Genomic DNA, 16,368 nt, shown 5'->3' with positions numbered 1-16,368 from the left:
CAGTTCCTTTCTAGATAAGAATGGCTTTGGCTGGATGATAACTTGGCATGGCAATTTTAGACTCCTGTCATTACTCTTCTTCCCTTCCAAGCCCCACAGAACAAATGATAGTTTATGTAAAGTTGAGTTGCTGATGTAGGTCGTACTACTTTGATGGGGGATGCAGAAGCAAATGTGGTAAAACACCTTGCTGTTGACTCAAAGGTAATTAATATGGGCTGCAGTTTGGACTTGTGATGAAGATTCCTACCTTCCCAGCTCTCCACCCTCATCAAGGTGAGAGCAGGAATCTAAGAAGCCAAATATGTCATAAGACTTGCTGTTTGACATGGCGCAGTCATCTGCCATTACACCTTTGTCTTAACTGATTGTTCATTACAGGCATTCTGCCTTTGTACTGCTTGCCTTTGGATGAAATCTTACCCCTTTTTTTTGAGTGTCCCCTGTAGACAAGCCCTTAGGTGACTCTTGCTAATAACCTCATTTCTGTGACACCACAAAGGCCGCAAGCAGAACCTATGGATCAGTTTCTACTTGAACTTAAATCAGATAAGGTAAATTATAATTTAAAACCCTCCTGAGGGAGAGATTAGTCTTGCACAGTCTAGTAGCTGTCCCTGACCTTGCTTATTGAAAGAAAATGACCCATAGGAAAGTTGATAGAAAAAGAAGCATTTTAGTCACAGAATATTTATTATTAAAGATGTATTTCTACTTCATGGTAAGAATAGAACCTATTACTTGATCTCCTGTTTTTAAAGACAAGAAAAGGAACAGTCTTAACTGCTTTTATTAGTAAAGGACTATTATTATATATTAATAAAGAAGCCTAGAAAAGTTTAGGAAAGATGTATAAAAATATAGTGGACTACATCCAGATGCAATACAGGGCTTAGGCACATGTGATCCACTCCAATGTGATCCAATTAACTATGGCAGCCTGTCAGCTAAAGTTACTATAGGGGACTGCATGTATGCCTCAATTGCTCAGTTAATTGCTCAGTTCATGTATCTCAGTTGATGAAGATCAGTAATTTAGGAATATAATAATAAGTAACTTATTGATACTCCTTGTAAACAAATGTACATCTCTTTGTAAACAAATGTACATGTGCAAAATAATGCGTGTTGTGTATTCAAAAAATCCCTTCATTCTTCTCAAATTATCTATTTTGTGGGAATTTCATATATATCAAAATTTAGGACTTGTAATTGACAACCTGAAAGTATCAATTCAGTCACTGTGAATTAGTATAAATATATTATTGTACAATCTGTGAATCAGTGAATATTTTGATAAAGTTGTAGATACTTTAAATTATAAACAGTAAAGACCAGCTGGATTAATTTATATGGGCATGTGTCTTTCCCATCTGGGACTAAGTGTTACCAGACATTCATCACGGGGCCGGTACAACCAGATTGAATTTGTTTGCTGTACCTCAAGGATATGAGACAGGTATTTGTCTCCTTCCTTTCTATTGACATGCTGAACAAGGTGCTTTCTGAGGTGCCCTCTGAGAGAGGCATTTTTTCCACCTGCCAAAGTCATAGGATCCTCAGGCCAAAGGGTTCCAGGGAAGAGAAACTCAAGCATAGCCAGATGCCACAGTGATGTAGCGCAATACTAATCACTATTTCCTAGGAATACTTTGATTTATAGATGGAGATAAAACTGCTAATTGCATTGACAGTCGCTGACAATCAGGGTCACTGGAACTCGGTCATGGCTACTTCCCTCTGCCCTGACAGCACCAGTCGCCCTGCATAGGCAGATAACTGGCTTAGCGGCGGCTCTCCCGTGGATATGTTTTAGTGCTTCCAGACTAACCATCTGCCTCGAGCTCCATCAGTTTGTCCTGTGATAAGTGCAGGTATGGTCTGGCACACTTCCTCTGCACAGGGCTGCTCTCGCTGCTGGCTAGAAATCACCCCTTCCCATTACAGGTGTGCTGAGAACAGAAGCTCCACACTGTGAAGGATTTCAGTATTTCGAAAGCTGGCGCAATTTCAAACTCGAATGGGAATACTATTGACTATTCTTTGAGCAGGCCTTTTCCACAGCTGACAGGCTTATTTTATGGTGATATAATAGAGGCCACATTCCCTGAGTTTGCTTGTGGAGAAGGTTGTCTGAGACCGCAACAACTTCACTAAACTGAACATCCATTTCCTCTACTACCTTCCTCAGCCCAAAAAGGCAAGTTATTCTGAAAAGCCAAGTTATTCACTTGGAAGGAAGTTAGCTTGGTTTAACACACTTTATTTTGATAAATACAAGCTGGCTGTTTCTTATCACGTTTATGTGTCTAGATGCTTATACACAGATTGTTTCACATCTTGTTGTGGTATCTTTCCGGGTATTAAACTTAAGCTGACTAGCCTACAATTTTCCAGCTTCTCCTTTTCCCTTCTGCAGAAGAGCACTATAGTTGTTCTCATCAGTCCTCTGTGTGTCCTGAGTAGTTCAGGTTGTTTCAATTATTTCTTAATCTTCTAAGGTGAATTTCAGCGGGCTCCGTTATCATGCACAGTGTCTCAGCTAAATATTTGCTATCTGTTCTCTCCTAATTCTAGCCAGTGTTCCAGACCACTGAAATGTGTTAAGAATCTGGTCACAGCTACTCTTTTTATGAAGGCTCAGGCACTGAACACTTTGTCCTTTTACATTCCTTCACACATTTTTCAGCATTTCTGCTTAAGACCAGTGCAATGCTCTCCATCTTTTATCCTGAATGTATTTATAAAAGCTTTTCTCACTGCCTTTTATGCCCTTTGCTGGTTGCAGCTCATTTTATGCCTCAGATTTTCTGATGTTATCTGGAAATCGCTTTAAGTTATGTTCAGTGAGCGTCCATGTTTGTATTTTTAAACAATTAATTTTTGATTTTTTAGGTCATTAGCAAGCTTTTGATGTTCTTGATGTTGACCATTTACAATACTTCTTATCTCTCCTGTGCAGAGGGATAACCTGCTACTGTTTCAATATAGAACACTGCTGTATTCTATTCCAAAAATGTCAAAAGGATATTTCAACACTGGCTGAACTTTTTTCCAGTTTTATTCTATAAAAAAGAAATCATAGCAAATCAATCCCATTTCAGAATAAAGTGGATTTTGACAGACTGCATATAAGACTAAAATAAGATTTCATCAAACTTTTTGCAGCCAACTGCTATTTTAATAATAGTGTTTCAAAAATGGACAACATCCGTGGGAACAGGAGAAAAGAAAGAGGAAATAAAAACAGTCTGAATATATCTAACATGGCAAGAACATCAGATAATGCTCCATTACAGCAATGCCATTGAAGACTTACTGGCAATAGAGATCTGGCAAGAAAGCCCTTCTTGCCTTCTGCAGGATGAAAGTGCATGTGGGAGATCCATATCAAGGAACAAGCATGCTGCCCTAAGGCCATTTCCATGGGAAATGCAGATCATTAGGACTGTAGTACCAGATGGCAGAACTGTAAAACCTTTTCTATATGCCCAAGTTATCCCTGATAATCTGCCAGGCCTGGTTTATAGGTGAACTGTGTACCCTTTTCTTGGACAACTCGGGTTTTTTGTTTCTAGCTAAAAGTGGTGAATTTTCTTGGATGAAGAAAGTTCAACTAAACAAATCCGTCAGTGAGAACTGTCAAAATAGTGGAAAATGCTTTGTTGGTAGCAGTAGAGCTTAGGCGCAATAAATGTATATCTGATTTTTACATATGAATTATCTTTGGAAATCTGTCCTGCTATTCTTTATTTCTTAACTTGAATAGACTGTAACTATAACTTGTGATCTGTGTTAGATCCCTATTCTGGAGGTTCACTCTACTGCTGAACTCAATCACAGTGATGAAGCAGTCACAGGATCTGACTCACAATCAACTCTGTGTCTTGATTTGGCATGGCAGAGCGTTCACTCATTTGCTTTCCTCTGGATATGTGGAGCCCCACACTCCAGCTGTCCTCAGCCCCAAGAGCTGTGCTGACTCCCCAGCTAGGTTAAGGACATCCTCCTGCAGACCACCTCCATCCCCACCTTCATAGATACTCTAATTAATAATTGCATCTTTCAAAGACTAGAAAAGTTTCATTAAGTTTTGCACATCTTTGTAAAAGCTCTTTAAATTCAAACCATTTTGCTAGTGGATATAGTACATGAGAGGTACAGCTCTAAAGACAGCCCATGGCCAAAACCTGCAAAATCACCTCTAAATTTTGGTATCTTGTTTGAGAGAACTTCTAATTGTAATAAGAGTCTTCCACAAATTAGAGTCTTCCTACTCCTTTGGCCAACTCCAGATGTTCGTTTCAAACTGATTTCCCTGAGGTTTTTCTTCTCTCCACTCTGCCATTTCCAATTCTCGGTGATGGTTACAGCAGATAAGCATCATTAGCTAATCAGTAGTGTTTGGCAGGCTGTCTTCATTCTCCTGCTAGGGCAGAGTTATGCTGTTGTCAATAGTCCATCAGTCTTCTCAGATTTCACAGCAGACACTGAGGCACAGCATTCAGCTCTTCTAAATGAATTATGTGATCCAGCTGGATCCAGTCTTCTTGGAAGAGCAGACCCTATGGCTCATTCTGGTGGCTGGGGAGAGGTGAATGCCACCGACTGTCCTGGTTTCGGCAGGGATAGAGTTAATTTCCTTCCTAGTAGCTGGTACAGTGCTGTGTTTTGGATTTAGGATGAGAACAAAGTTGATAACGCACCGATGTTTTAGTTGTTGCTAGGTAATGCTTACACTAGCCGAGGACTTTTTAGTTTCCCTTGCTCTACCGACTGAGAAGGCTGCAGGTGCACAAGAAGCCGGGAGAGGGGCACAGCCAAACTGGCCAAAGGGACATTCCATACCATGTGACGTCATGCTCAGTACATAAACTGGGGAAAGCTGGCCAGGCGGCCGCTGCTCGGGGACTGGCTGGGCATCGGTCGGCGGGTGGTGAGCAATTGCACTGTGCATCACTTGCTTTATATATTCTTTTATTATTACTATTTTACTTTATTTTATTTCAATTATTAAACTGTTCTTATCTCAACCCACGAGTTTTTCTCACTTGCGCTCTTCCAATTCTCTCCCCCATCCCAGCGGGGGGCGGGGGGAGTGAGCGAGCGGCTGTGCGGTGCTCAGTTGCCGACTGAGGTTAAACCACGACACTGACTCACTCTGCTGACACTATCTCAGTCCTGGAGGTGACAGAAGAAAATGGAATATATATGTGCACTTGTGCTGTGCAGCTTGGCAGGACAGGATGGTGCCAAGGGCCCAGGACAGGGCGCTCTGGAAAGCTATGGCAATGGAGAGCAGACCACTCTGAGCAGGCTCAGCTGGGTTAGTTCTTGTTACAGGCTGTACACAGTCCATGAGCCAAAGGCTGAGCTCTTCTGATGTAATCGGAAGTATAGACTAACAAACATAAGTAAGGTTATAGCCATATGGAGAGTTGATAAAGTCAGACTGAGTATATTATAGAATCATAGAATAGAATATTGGTTTATACAGATAGCTCAGACTGTCAGGGGAACACTGTATGACTGACACAAAGCAAAGGATATTTTTTTTGTGGAGATTCAGTTGTTTGTTAAAAAGTAAATACTTCCAAACTGCACAATACACCTCACAAGGAATATATTATGTTGCTAGCATTAGTTAGAATGAACCTTTCTTAACAACTGAAAATTCTTGTATGACTGAGATGTGAGCAGTAAGTGTTACTGATGTCCAACTATGCTAATTCTCAGATGAGTTTATGTGTTGTGGCTTGTATCTCTGAAAATACAGTAGTAGAGAAAAGATGTTCTCAGCCAGTCTGATGTGGTGATTGGTACATAGCTTCTTGCAATTATAACAAGGCATTCCAGGACTCATGTTATGATAGATATTGTCACTTCTGAGGGCACTTGTTCTTCATTCAGACACTCAGCTTTGCCGCACACTTTGCAAATGCACTCGAGGCAGGCTGACATTTGACACAGCTCATGGTCTGGTGTGTCTTAGCTCTGAATTTCAAACCAGCTGTGTCTTAGCTCACTGCTCAAAGCAGCTGATAATATCAGACTGCCTTATATTTTAGGCCAGATGGGACTCAGCTGAGTTTCTTAGAACAGCTGGCATCTCAATTGAAATAATTCTTGCAGCTGATCAGAAAAAGCTTGAAAGATCAAATTAAAAAATAAATACAGGAAGAAATCCAAAGCCTTTTGCATTTCTCTGACTGGAGTGTATTTGCTTTTCTGAGCTACCTCAGATTGTTTGGCCTTTTTTAATTATAGAATCATAGAATCATAGAATCATTGAGGTTGGAAAAGACCTCTAAGATCATCGAGTCCAACCGTCAACCCAACACCACCATGCCCACTAAACCATGTCCCTAAGTTGCTGCATCTACACGTCTTTTAAATACCTCCAGGGATGGGGACTCCACCACTTCCCTGGGCAGCCTCTTCCAATGTTTAACCACTCTTTCAGTAAAGACATTTTTCCTCACATCCAATCTAAACCTCCCCTGGCGCAACTTGAGGCCATTTCCTCTTGTCCTATCGCTTGTTACTTGGGAGAAGAGACCGACACCCACCTCGCTACAACCTCCTTTCAGGTAGTTGTAGAGAGCGATGAGGTCTCCCCTCAGCCTCCTTTTCTCCAGGCTAAACAGTCCCAGTTCCCTCAGCTGCTCCTCATAAGACTTGTTCTCCAGACCCCTCACCAGCCTCGTTGCCCTTCTCTGGACACGCTCCAGCACCTCGACGTCCTTCTTGTAGTGAGGGGCCCAAAACTGAACACAGTATTCGAGGTGCGGCCTCACCAGTGCTGAGTACAGGGGCACGATCACTTCCCTACTCCTGCTGGCCACACTATTTCTGATACAGGCCAGGATGCCATTGGCCTTCTTGGCCACCTGGGCACTCTGCCGGCTCATGTTCAGCCGGCTGTCAACCAACACCCCCAGGTCCTTTTCCGCCAGGCAGCTTTCCAGCCCCTCTTCCCCAAGCCTGTAGCGCTGCATGGGGTTGTTGTGGCCGAAGTGCAGGACCCGGCACTTGGCCTTGTTGAACCTCATACAGTTGGCCTGGGCCCATCGATCCAGCCTGTCCAGGTCCCTCTGCAGAGCCTTCCTACCCTCGAGCAGATCAACACTGCCGCCCAACTTGGTGTCGTCTGCAAACTTACTGAGGGTGCACTCAATCCCCTCATCCAGATCATTGATAAAGATATTGAACAAGACCGGCCCCAGTACTGAGCCCTGGGGAACACCGCTCGTGACCGGCTGCCAACTGGATGTAACTCCATTCACCACAACTCTCTGGGCCCGGCCGTCCAGCCAGTTTTTTACCCAGCGCAGAGTCCACCTGTCTAAGCCATGAGCCGCCAGCTTCTCTAGGAGAATGCTGTGGGAGACAGTGTCAAAGGCCTTGCTGAAGTCCAGGTAGACCACATCCACAGCCTTTCCCTCATCCACTAGGCGGGTCACCTGGTCATAGAAGGAGATCAGGTTGGTCAAGCAGGACCTGCTTCTCATGAATCCGTGCTGGCTAGGCCTGATCCCCTGGTTGTCCCGCTGATACTGCACTCCAACCCTACCATGTGTTAAAATATTTAGCTAGTGCAGAAGATATAAAAGTTATCACACTGTAAGGGCTTAAGACAAATACCAAGGCTGCATGCTGAAAGATTCTGCCAGGGTTACACATTGTGGAAGCAAAGCTAAGTTGGGGGTTAACATGAGAGAAGTGTGGGCATAAAGAGTAAGGTATTAAAGGAAAGGAAAAGGATGTTTACATGAACTTTGAAAATAGTACATTAACGGAAACATTTGTTGTGCCTGAGTATTGTTTTAGCTCAATATCTAGAGCTTACGCTGAAGCTGGTCAGAGTCATCTGGTTCTGTGAGTAATGCTCAGTCTTGATTTGAGTAATGTAAGGTCTCACTCTCACTTTTGTAGATTGTTGACTTTGTTTGTAGATATGCTTGCTTATTTTCTAGGAGAGTTTAGCTATGGCTGCTAATACTGTTCAGTGAAATGCTGTCAAATTATTTGTGTGCCTCCATCAAAAACTGCTTTGTGCTGACACTGAAATGCTCTTCCCAGGCTCCAAACAGTCTCCACTCTCTGGTGGCTGGGCACTTTTGGCTAATTGTGATGGTACTTTGATATCCCTAGGCTGTGGCTGGAGGTTAGCAAAATGAAGGCAAGCGTTTTGGACGTGGTTAGATTAAATCCAATGGGTAGAATATGCCACATAATAATATTGCTAATAAAAACATTGGAGTATGGGTCTCCACTGGCTATTGAAAATCAGCTGTGGAAAACATGAACAATATGCATTCTGTGTCTTCCTGACTGGAGCCTATCAGTTCTCCATAGATCTATATTGTTCATCATGGGTAGAGCTCCACAAAAGAAAGTCCCCGAGGCTGTGCAAGTGGTATGTAATGAAACCATAACAGTTCTATTAAGCATACAGATATTTAATTTTGTGAGTGAAATGTACTACTTCCTTGCTCACAAATTTCAAAGTCTACTTGCACTTAAAAAAGTACATATAATGAGTTTTAAATCTGATGCCATTGCTGCCACTCAACTTGGTGCTGGATTCGTTGTTCTCAGGTGCTAAGAGAAGGGAACAAGAAATAACAACTGACCTCCAAAATATCCTTCATGAGTTGTGTATCTACCCTGTATCCCCTTTGTTATCACTAAATTTCCTAGGAAAAGAAATTAAAAAAAAAGCTTCAAATGGATTTTGTTACTTGAAAAGAACCAAACCTCTTAGGATTATCTGACTTGGTTGTTTTTCCCTCACTTTAGAACTTCTAGAGATGATTTTTTATTTTGTAGCTGTCATTAGCTGATTAGCCTTGATCATGTTGGAAAGCAGTGTGAGATTTCTCACCACAGAGCATGTCTTCAAGTTTTGGGTTCTTTTTTATGTATAACACAAGCTGATAAGAACTGCAGTTGAAAGAAAGGAAAATTATGAGTATAGAATAAAAATTTGTTCTTTAGATTCTCTTTGCAGCACAAGCTGAAATAATTTTGACAGAGCATTTAAAGACATAAAATAGGAATGTGGAAAATATTTTGTCCTCAAGTTCTTTTTGACACAAATGCAAAAACAAGGAAGAAAACTTGTTTATAGGTTAGAAATTCAGGGGTTTTTTTACTATGCTTTTCCTGTTTTTTAATCAAAAATATCAAGGAAATAATGCTGAGCAACTGAAAGGGGAGGACTTGCTTGTCCTGTTTTAAAACACTTTGGTTTTTTTGTGTTGCCTGTTGTTGCAACATATCCCCTCAAACACATAAACAGGTAGTTGGGGGAAAAACGTCTGATCATTTTTTTCATTGTTTCATTGTTAAAGGCCCAACATTCCTCCCCATGAAGAAAATGCTGAAAAATCTCCCCCAGTGGGAACAGATAGTACCTGACATCTTGATACTTTCAAGGTGATAATAATATCTAATACCTTATTTTTATTTGTTGTGGGAAAACTTACTCCCCAGTATTCTGTCTTTCACGCTTTACTTACATATTTTAAAAAGGAATCAAATAAATTTTTTTCTCTTTGGAAATCAGTATAAAAAGCCTGCACTATCTGTATCAAAATTACAACTGTCTACCTGGCTTTTCCTACCCTCTTTCAACATGCATTAAGTGGACTGAAGTATGCTTGCTGGGCCTGGACTCTTGTTAGATATCTCTAGGTAAACAAGGTCAGGTATGTTTAGCATTTGATTAAGATGTACTTAAAGAAAATGTAGCATACTGCTAAAACTTTACTAATGTTGTAGTTTTTTTCTCTAATTAGTGTAGTACCAATTCTCCAGAATACTGATAGAAGCTAAGTGAGGTCAGTAATGGCAGGCTCCAGATGAGCACAAAGACTCTACCTCTTCTTCCCTAAGAGCAGAGCCATTAGCTTGATGTGTGGGCCCATTTCTAATTTGTGTAATTCTGTCCTGCTTATCTCCATTTCCCACTATTTCAATGGATCACAGTGACGTTTTCCCTACCATGTAATGCCTTGTGGAGTGGCACTGTGAGCTATTAAATGGGCTGTTGCCTTCCATCTCTGTGGGACCAACATGCTGGTTAGATGAAGTTACTTCTGAATTTATAAAGTGCACTGGAATCATGTGGGAGTGTAAAGCTCTCAAGCATTGTCAATATTTTTGCCACTTATTGGAGTCTGACATCCTTGATGCAATTATGTTTATTTGCAAAAGATCTACAAAACAGTGTTTCTCTGAACTAGTCTTTGCTCTTAGTTCCAAGTTATTCAAATAGCACTTTGTCCTAAAACTTTATTTCTAGACTTTCTAGGCTTTTCCCAGGGTGATATCTCATCAGTTTGTTCCTCTGCTGCATTCTCTAACACCGTTGTTGTTCCTCCTCTTGAATTCCCCTACTTCTCCAGCCTCTGCTTAAGCAGTATGCAGACGCTGTTCTCCTGCATAATTACTGACCAGAATTCTTTAGGCAATGATTTGTCTGGTTTTTTGGTTTTAAGATAATAATTTTTTTTCCTTAGATTTATCCCAAATGATGGATGACTCGTATTTCTCATTTTTCTTGAGGTTGGGTATAGTCTGTACTGTATCCCCGGGCAGGGGGACGGGGAGAAATGTGCTGTAAAATGCAAGATATTAATTTTTTATCTACTGGTTTCTTAGATATGGCTAAACTGATGCAAGCAAGCAATATTCTTCCGTCCCATCCCCTTTCCTCTCCCCTCCCTTACTAACACTAGGCTGCTTCCTCAGCAGCATGTAAGCTGAGTTCACTTCTCAGTGGCTGTGAGCAGCTTCAGGCACTCAGACAGTGAAAGCACTGCATAGCCTTCCAAATAGCCTGCACATATACTGGCCAATCAAGCTGTGGTAGAGCTGGTATTTTCGATATTGTCAGCAAATCCTGGGCAGTACTTCTTGACTGAGAGAGCGTGTTCCCCAGCTCTACAAGCTGTTGCAAAACCAACTTCTGACCTGCCACTGCTCTGAATGTGGAAGTCTTACCAGTGTGAATGAAGGCTGAAGTATATGAGCCTAAGAAACAGTACTAAGCCTTATAAGGGAGCTTGTTTATCTCTAAGGTAAATAATAGTAGCCTAAAACATTTTCTGAAGACCTGTCTGTAACCTAACATCTCATCTGTATTAATACTTGTCAGGAGCTGAAGCCATTTTCCTGTGGACTTTGTGCAGCGTGTTAGGGAAGCTTAGCCTGTGCAAGCAGCTAGGCTGTAGTGAACTACTGGCCATCAAAAAGATTTAAGTTGCTTTAAATAGACTTGTAGGAATCTGAAATACTTTAATCGCCTAGCTTGCAGCAAAGCATTTGCAGTGTCTGGATTTATTTATATTCTCCTCACATCCTCTGGAGCAAGAGATAATGGCTGATAACATTTCCTTCTACCCCACTAACTTTCCATAATTATTGTACAAAGGTTTCTGCACATGTCCCCGGACTTAAAGCATGGTGACAGGGCTGCCTGGGCAGAACAGAGGATCTATTTACTAGAGTAATAGGAAGTGAAGAGTCAGGATTAGGTACATATTTTATGAATAAACAGTATGTGGAAAAAAATTATTGTTGTGAAAGAGTAGGTAGTTCATTAAATTTTAAAGTCAAGGAATTTGAAATTATCCACGAGCTACAGCACAGTAGGTTTGTCCCGGCCTTGGACAAGGGTGATGGTGAGGTGGAAATCTTGCCGTGAGGAAGGAAGCAATGTATATGATAGACATTACATAATAACTACATATTTAGTATCCACTCCTTAAATCTTGTTTTGGATATTTCAGTGGCCTTTTTGACATCCCAACTCAGTTGCTTTCATCATTGCCATGATTTGAAGTTGAACTGCATGTTTGCCTGATACAGGAATTGGTTGGATGAAGCTCTGAACAACACAGATTCAGGGTCCCGATGTCTGAACTCCTCAGTTAAAAACACACACTGCTCCGCATTTCCTGCTACCCAACACTGACCGCTGGATTTAGCAACAGGCAGACACGGATGAGGAGCTCTTTGTCAGGGCACTAATAGGCCTTACAGGCCCCAACCTGCCCAATTTGGGGTCTCCCCCACCCTACCCACAACCCATGTCAGCCTCCCAGAGCCATCAGTCCCTGCCCCAGTGATGCCGCAGCAGGGCCAGTCTCCAGCTCCCCACAGCCCTGCCCTGCCTGGCCATGGGCCCTGCCAAGCCGGGCTACACATGGGCCCATGGCCCAGCCCAGCCTTGGCCCATCCCCAGGGTGGTGCCTGATTCCTAGGGCTGGGGCTGCCCCTGGTGCCCCCGGTACCCTGCTCCTGGCTGGGGCAGTGGGACAGGCTCAGGCTGCCAAGCCTTGCCCTGCCACCCTGGGGCACCCCATGCCACAGGGAGCTGCCAGCCATTGCTGCACCCTGCTGCTTCCTTTCAGTCCCATTTCCAACTTACACCAGATTGGGTTTTCTTAATAAAATGTGAAATGCAACCTGCTATTTCTTTTTAGCAGAAAGGTCAACGTAAAGCTCATTTGGGAATGCTCCTTCATGCCTTATATGCAGAGAGATCTCCCTGTAGGACGGAAAAACAGTTTGTCCTGCAGGGCTGGGCCCAGTCTTAACTTGCGTATCTGCATGAAATGTATCAATGGCTCATTTCAAAATTCATTCTCAGTTCATCCACATGCTGACACCCCAGCCCAGCTGGTTCCTCCACATACTTTTCACTTCAGTGCTCTTTAATTTATGCTGAGTTTTTCCTTAATTTCTGCCATCCACAAAAGTTTGAGCTTTTAATGCCCAAGGGGCAATCCTGGAGTGAGACATAAGGGGCTGTTGCTGACAGCGAGGAAACAGCTGGAGTGATTGACTGTCTTGATCTTTGGCTGGTCATTTCGGAGGCCACCCGTGCCTGCTAGATAACTGTCAAGCTGACAGAAGAGAGCAGATTTTGCTGCATAGAAAATTTCTAATGAGATTTGCCTGCTTCTCTGAAGTTAGAAAGCTAGGACCTGTGAACGCAGCTCTCCTACTAGGCGGGTTCAAGCCTCTTACAGAGGTGAATTTGCATTCCCACCATCTGAGTCTTGGTCTTCAACACCCCAAAGTCTTGTGGGCTAAAGTACAGCAATGATATTTCAGTTTGGATTCTGTATTTTGGTGGTATTCAGCTCTAAGTGTAAAAAAGATCAGTAGTCAGAAGACACCTCCTACTCAAATAGTCATATTCCTGTAATCACAAGGACACAGAGGAAAAAATGTCACCTGATTTGGCTGAATTTTCTCTACTAATTTTCAGTGATGCTTAGACATAAACAATGGTGGGTATTTTTATATACATACATACATAATCTAACATCCTACCATCTCTACTAAAGTACTTAAGGTACATTTTTTTTAGTTTGTGTAAATCTAGCACAATTTCATACACAGACACAGCTAGAAATGGCACTAAACTTAAGGTGAGGAACAAACAGCTTAAACACAGGATCATATCGCTGATGCTGTTTGCGGACCAGCTACAGCTTTTCGTCTTTCTGTGTTTCTACAAGGAACAACAGGTTCAGCCAAGAGCTTCAGCAATGTCAAGAGTTACTCAGAGCTAGCAGGAAAGTCATTTTTTTCATAAGGGACAGTGAAGAAAAGATTGGATTTGACTGACATGCACTTAAAGTTGTATATCATATTTTTGGTCAATGCAGAGGTGGAGATGAAACTGTTGGTGGATTTCCTAGGTCCTTTCACTCTTCCCAAGAGGGCCTGGATGGTTCACACAGCTAAGCTGGTACTCCAGATGACTGCCTTGCTTTGCGTAGCGTGTGTCACTCCCTCCTCTATCCCAAGTCATGCTAAACCTTGTTGACATAAATGTAATAGCCCAGGATCTCTCTCCATGGGGACTTCCTGTCACATCTTGAATGAGCATGACTATTATATCATGGTAATTGGGTATAAAAGAGGTCAGCAATATTCAAGTTAAAAAAAAAAAAAAATTTTTTCTAATTTGCTTCTTTGGACTGAAAGTCATGAATTTCCAGATATTTCTGTTATGGCTTCAGATTTCATTATTTGATTTTGGAAGACCCCTTCTCCCAAAACTGACCTTTTTTTTGACAATTTTTTTTGTGACATTTTATCACATATTATTGTTAGTTGCGATCTTTTTCTTAGAATTTGCTAGTGTTCCAGAGTTGCATTATGTTAACAGAATTTTAAAAATACAGCAGTTAAATGCTTTTCATACAGCAATAAAAACAAATCTAGTGTTAGAAAGGATGAATGGGGCCTACATTCAGCCGCTGTTTCCATAGTAAACATTAATTGGCCATAAAGAAAAAAAAATTTATATACACTTGCAACAACTGGCAGGCTTGAAAAAAAGCTTCTTAGATTTCCTATATTTATTACCATTTGGCTAAGATTTTTAGAATATGCAGTGCCTATGTGCAACATACAATAAGTGGTTTTTGTGTTTATCATTAATCCATTTGAAAGCTGGACATTTGTAGCGTCTGTGATCAAAATATCTCAATATTGTCTGGTATATTATGTTCTGTTTCTCAAAATGGCAGAGGTTCACAGAAGTAATAAAAAGAAAGCAATCAAACAGCAAACATCCGTTGGTCTGATACAAACCAGGACCAATAAGCTCGTCACATACAGAAGCAGCCATCCACATTTCTCACAGTCCTTGCATAAAGTTCAGATAGCTGGGTCTTTCAATGACAAGTGAAGCTAGAATCAGCAGCAGTCACTTGCCTAAACCATCTGTTCTGTTCTCCATTCAGTGGGAAAGGAAAAATAAAATGGCATTGTAAAAGACCTGGTTAACATATTTATTGAACTCAGGTATCTGGAAGCATCCAAGGCACGTGCAGCTTTTTTGTATTAGTGTGAGTCTTCATTGAACTGATAGTTCTTCGTCTGGAAACTGGCATGGTTCTCGGTTTTGTGTGAGTGTGTGTGTGTGCATTGAATCTGCAATATGTTATACATGCAGATGATTAAGCATTTGCCAACATTTCTCAATACTGAGGTTATTAATTTGGGACCATGAAGAAGAAAGAGGTAAATCATGGTTTAAGAGCTTCACAGTATAGCGTGCACTGCTTAAAATGGTCCTGTCACTGTTTGTTCATTTGACATAATACTGATAGAAATTCTCAAATGTGATCTGTAATAGAGAGCAGTATTAGCTGTATCACTATAAAAGGTGGCTTTTTATATGCTACTTGTTTATTCAAATTTATTAAAAACGCCTGAAAATTTCAAATGCTTCTGCATATGCATAAGCATTTCAAAGCCAGATCAGAATTCAGTCTGGCTGTTCTGATTTAGAGCATTGAATGACTAATGGGATGAAAATCAGGAAATCTGGGCTTTCTTCCACATTTTGCTGCTTGTTTGTCTGATTTTTTTTAATCTGTTTGTGCCTCGGTTTCCCCATCTCTAAAAAAAGGAACATTTCACGTGTCCATGTTTTTAAAGTATTTTAAGACATCACCTAAATTTGGTCCATCAATGCAAAGTTTTATTTATCATCTCTTGTTAAGTGCCTGCTGCTCATGGACATTTTGGAAATGGATTCATCAGATGCAGATGCACTGGTGCATTTGTGAGATTATTTCAGCTCAAGAACTAATTAGAAAACCTCAAAATATTTCTGAAGATGCTGAAAGAAAAAATAGTGTAAGATTTAACAAAGGACTAAAGTCTCAAGAGTGTAATAAATGAACAAATCTTGAGAAATTTAACAGATTAAATACACATGATAATGTTGACCAGTTTTGTGTCTCAGTTTCTCTGTCTGCAGAATGGGATTAAGGAAATTAATGGCTTCCCAACAAAGCAGTGAGAACTCAATTCAATCATAGCTACCCAGTGCATCAAAGGTGTAAATTGTTAATCATTGCTTTGGTTTTTTTTTAAAGCCACAATAAGGTAGAACTAAGGAACTGAGACGTCCTTAAAAAAAAAAGTGGCTTCACATGCATGTTTACAAAAAGATTATTGGCTTCTCCAGGTGATCTGTTCCCTTTGATATCCACGACAGATATTAGGTAGACTTTTCTGGAAATAGGATCAGATGCTTTTTCTGATACATCTAAATCTAATGATGTCGTGTTTTGGAATTCATATGGGTAACAGTTGGCAGTACTCAGACAGATTTATGGACCCTGACAACACCCAGATGTACACCAGGAGCAGCAGACAAGCAGCAAAGGCTGCAAGTGAATATATAATGAAAGTCAGAGGATGCGGTTCATGAAAGCAGTTGAAGAAATTTGGATGAAAATCCAGTGACCTTCCTGCTATTGGTTCCTGTTGACAAGTGGCAGACATCTGTCCTACGCCTCCTGCCATCTTGCTGGGTGTCTCACA

Source organism: Aptenodytes patagonicus, chromosome 7, assembly GCF_965638725.1.
Source record: "Aptenodytes patagonicus chromosome 7, bAptPat1.pri.cur, whole genome shotgun sequence".
NCBI classification, from domain to species: Eukaryota; Metazoa; Chordata; class Aves; order Sphenisciformes; family Spheniscidae; genus Aptenodytes; species Aptenodytes patagonicus.
Note: the sequence above shows the minus strand (reverse complement) of the source record.